We start from the raw sequence: 4,152 nt of genomic DNA, 5'->3' as shown, positions 1-4,152 counted from the left end.
ATTAGATGTGAACTAGGGATCAGTTGTGAAGATCTAGGATATTTTTAATCTTTCTGAACAAACTTACAAAAAAGAGTTTGTTCTTCTCAGCAAAGTGCTGAATGGAAAAGGGAAGTGTGGAAGGAAGACATCTGCATGTCTGTTTATTTGCAGGCAGGTCAGCTTGTCAGCAGCTTAGGATATGGATTCATTAGGGGAAGGAATTTCTTTGCACTAGAAGGTATTATAAGTATTGTTTAAAGCTGTCAGGGTTTTTATAAACCAGCAAGAGGCAGAAATTATTATTTCACTTTTGTGATTTTACCAAAAAAACAGCCTTTCAATTAAGCAACAAGGACAGGGAAAAGTATTCCAGAACGCCATAATCAGTGCCAAACAAAGTTCTAACTATTTAAAAATAATTTTTGGGAGTTTCTGATGAAGGTTCAGAAAGGATTCAGTTGAAAAGGTCTGCTTCCAGTGCAGACGTTATTCAGAAAATCAAACTGGTACTTCAGTTAATACTTACAAGGAGGCGAAAATGTCCTAATCTTCACCAGCTCTTGGAAACATTTATAGTCTTAGCTAAGCCAGAGGCACATGTGATAATTTTCATTATCGTCATGCATATATTTTGCAATACCTGCTTTTCTGTTCTGAGGAAAGATGCTCTCAGGCTCATTACAGGGATACACTCATGGTCCATGATCTGTGGATCAGGCTCAGTGAACTGATAGTTGTCTGGCTGGAGTCATGGTAAAGCCACATTGGCCATAGCCAGGGGAGCGTCTGGGATCAGGCAACTTGCTGGGAAGATGTATTATTGTATCACTGGCCGTGGTGAGTTAGTTGGGGGCAGACGCGTTGGGAACATCCCCAAGAAGACTTCCCTAGCAAAGGTGACCAGCCTGTAAAAGGGGAACGGGCACACAGTGCCAGGGAGCCATTCTGGGGAGCCATCGACTCTGTGAAGAAGGTTTGACGCCAGTGTTTTGGATGTCCCAGCTGCAATCTTTGACAATGGGTCTGGGTTATTCAAAGTGGGTATTGCAGGTGACAGTGGCTGAAGGTCTGTTTTTACAACAATTGGTGGTCGCTCAACAGCCAAAGCTCCAATGCTGGGAGCTGGACAGAAAGATTGTTACATTGGAGAAGAAGCTCAGTCCAAAGGAGGGGTCCTGTCTTTGAATTATCCAATTGACCATGGCATAGTTATATGCTGGGATGATATGGAAAGGATCTGGAGACAATCGTAGAATCGTTTAGGGTGGAAAAGACCTTTAAGATCATCCAGTCCAACCGTTAACCCAGCACTGCCAAGTCCACCAATAAACCATGTCCCTAAGTGCCACGTCTACACGACTTTTAAATACCTCCGGGAACGGTGACTGAATCACTTCCCTGGGCAGCCTGTTGAAGTGCTTGACAACCCTCTCGATGAAGAAATTCTTCCTAATAGCCAGTCTAAACCTCCCCTGGCACAACTTGAGTCCGTTTCCTCTCGTCCCATCGCTTGTTACTTGGGAGAAGAGACCGACCCCCACCTCACTTCAACCTCCCTTCAGCTTGTTGTAGAGGGTGGTAAGGTCTCCCCTGAGGCTCCTTTTCTCCAGTCTAAACAACCCCAGTTCCCTCAGTCGCTCCTCATAAGTCTTGTGCTCCAGACCTTGTGGACCTTCTCTTGACATGCTCCAGCACCTCAACGCCCGTGAGTATGATCTGAGAATGAAAGCCAGTGAAAGGCCAGTGCTGCTGACTGAAGCCCTCCTCAATCCTCTGCAGAACTGGGAAAAAATGATGGAGATCACGTTCGAAGGCTTCGTGGTGCCAGCTATGTACGTTGCAGTCCAGGCAACTCTGGCACTCGATGCATCACCCAGTAATTACTGGAATAGTCATGGAGAGCAGGGACGGTGTTACCCACACTGTCCCCACATATGAAGGTTACTGTTTACCCCATGCTGTCTCCAGGCTGGGTATTGCTGGCCTAGCTATCACCAAATATTTTATGGAGCTGCTTTTGGAGAGTGGACACACTTTTGTTAGCACAGCTGAAAGGGAAATTGTGAGGGATATCGAAGAGAAGTTGTGCTACCCCATCCAAGAAATGAAAGCAAAGTCAGAAGAAATCATGCAAGAATACAGATTGCCTGATGACAATATTGTCCAGGTAGGCAATCAGCTCTTTTGTGCACCGGACACCCTTTTTGTGCCTGCAAACTTTGGAGTTGAAGCTCCCGGTGTGCACAAAATAATCTTCAACAGCATCACGAAGCGTAACATCGACGTGCACGGGAATCTTTATGGCAACATCCTACTCTCAGGTTTTTTTTGGAGGAGCGGCTCCTGATGGAGACGAAGCTGCAAGTGCCTGCTGGCACGTTTGTGAGGATCATTGCACCCCTTGAGAGAAAATGCTCTGTGTGGATTGGGGCCTCCATCCTCACCTCCCTGACGCCGTTCAAACAAATGTGGGTCACCATGAGCCATTACAGAGATTATGGGGCAGCTGTCATTCACCCAAAATGCTTTTAAGGAGAATGTCAGACCAAGCGAATGACTTGCTACAACAACGCATGAGCAAGAAACCCCGCTGAGAGCTGACTGCCCTAAGGTGCTACAGTTCTTTGCGTAGTTATTGGCCGACAAAAACATATGAGAATAAAACATTAAAAACATTGCTAACGAGGATCTTGTTATTTATCATCTCCCTTCCTCTTCCCCTTCCCCTCCGCAGACTTTACAGGTGTGCACATATCACCGGGATGCAGTAACTGCCTCGGAGTCACACGGCGAGCAGCATACCTCCTCTGCTGGGAGATGCTTCCCTCTAAGGTCTTTGAGCTGAATACAACCTGGGGGTTGTATTCTAAAACTAGCTCTCACGTTATTTTTGACCTCATTAAAAATGTTTCCTTCAGAAACCCAGCAAAACCCCAAACAGAATCCAAATATAAATCAATGCAAATGCAATTACTGTAACCAACCCTCCTCTGCGCCTAAGGGTCTGAAAAAATCCATTGATTCTCTGCCATAATTTATCTGGGAAGTAAGAACACCCAGTTTCTCTCCCCAGTACTAGCCCTGAGTCAAAACGCTCCACGCTGCCGGCTCCCTGGGGGAGGCAGCGGTGCCAGTGCAGCCGCGGAGGGCTGTGAGCTCGGCCAAGCGACTGGCGACGGAGGGATCTAGAACGTCGGCCACTGCCGGGCACAGCACCAGATCCTGTGCGGGCGGCCTGACCGCGCGGCGGCGGTGGGGGGGACCCGGGCAGTGACTTTTGACATCGGCTCTGGACTGTGTAAGGACGGTCTGTTGGGGAACGGGCGCTCCGTCCAGTTATTTCTACTGTTGTGGGATACCCCAAATTCAAACTTGTTGTGTTTGGGGTGGGCTGCTAAGGACTGCTATATCAGGGAAGAAGCCCAGTCCAAAAGGGGCATTTTGTCTTTTACTTACCCAGTGGGAAATGGAGTAGTCACATCCTGGGATGACAGGGAGAAGATTTGGAGATTCCTATATGAACACGAACTCGAAACAGAGTGAGAGGCCAGCACTGCTGACCGAGACCCCTCTCAATCCTTTCTCCTACCGAGACAAAAAGGCTGAGACAGTGTGTGAAAGCTGCGGGCTGCCTGCCCTTTCCGTAGCTCCGCAGGCGCTAACGGCCCTGTCAGCCCGTGCCCGCGCAACTGGACCGGTGCCGGCCAGCGGCGATGGCGTCACCCTCACGATCCCGGTCTGCGGCAGCTGTTACCTCTTACGTGGCATTCCCGGGATGCATTTTGCAGGCAGAGGTGTAACCAAGGACCTGGCTAGGCTCCTCTCAGAGACCGGGCACTCCTTCGTGAGCACAGCGGAGGGAGAAATTGTCAGGAATATGAAGGAGAAGCTGTGCTGTGTTGCTTTAGACCCTAGGCAAAATATGCAGGAAAAGCCTGAAAAACTTGTGTGCGAGTACATTCTCCCTGCGGAAGGGCTGTCAAGGCAGGAGACCAGCTGTTCCAAGCTCCCGAAGCGCTTTTTGTGCCCACAGAGACAGAAGTCCCAGGGCCAGGGGCTGGGAGGATGGTCCTCCAGAGCATTGCCAAGTGTCGCAAACATATCCAGCCCAACATCCTAAGGAACGTGCTGTCGTCAGACAGATCGAATCTTTTCCAAGGATTCAAGGAG

At 48.8% G+C, this 4,152-nt stretch overlaps 1 pseudogene; it reads left to right on the top strand.

Annotated features, from left to right (window-relative positions):
* The first annotated feature begins 676 nt into the window (after nucleotides 1-676).
* LOC104616285 lies at nucleotides 677-2,514 on the top strand (annotated as a pseudogene).
* The last annotated feature ends 1,638 nt before the right edge of the window (nucleotides 2,515-4,152 follow it).

Source organism: Phaethon lepturus, unplaced genomic scaffold, assembly GCF_000687285.1.
Source record: "Phaethon lepturus isolate BGI_N335 unplaced genomic scaffold, ASM68728v1 scaffold18363, whole genome shotgun sequence".
NCBI classification, from domain to species: domain Eukaryota; kingdom Metazoa; phylum Chordata; class Aves; order Phaethontiformes; family Phaethontidae; genus Phaethon; species Phaethon lepturus.
Note: the sequence above shows the minus strand (reverse complement) of the source record. Positions and strands in the feature narration are given on the sequence as shown.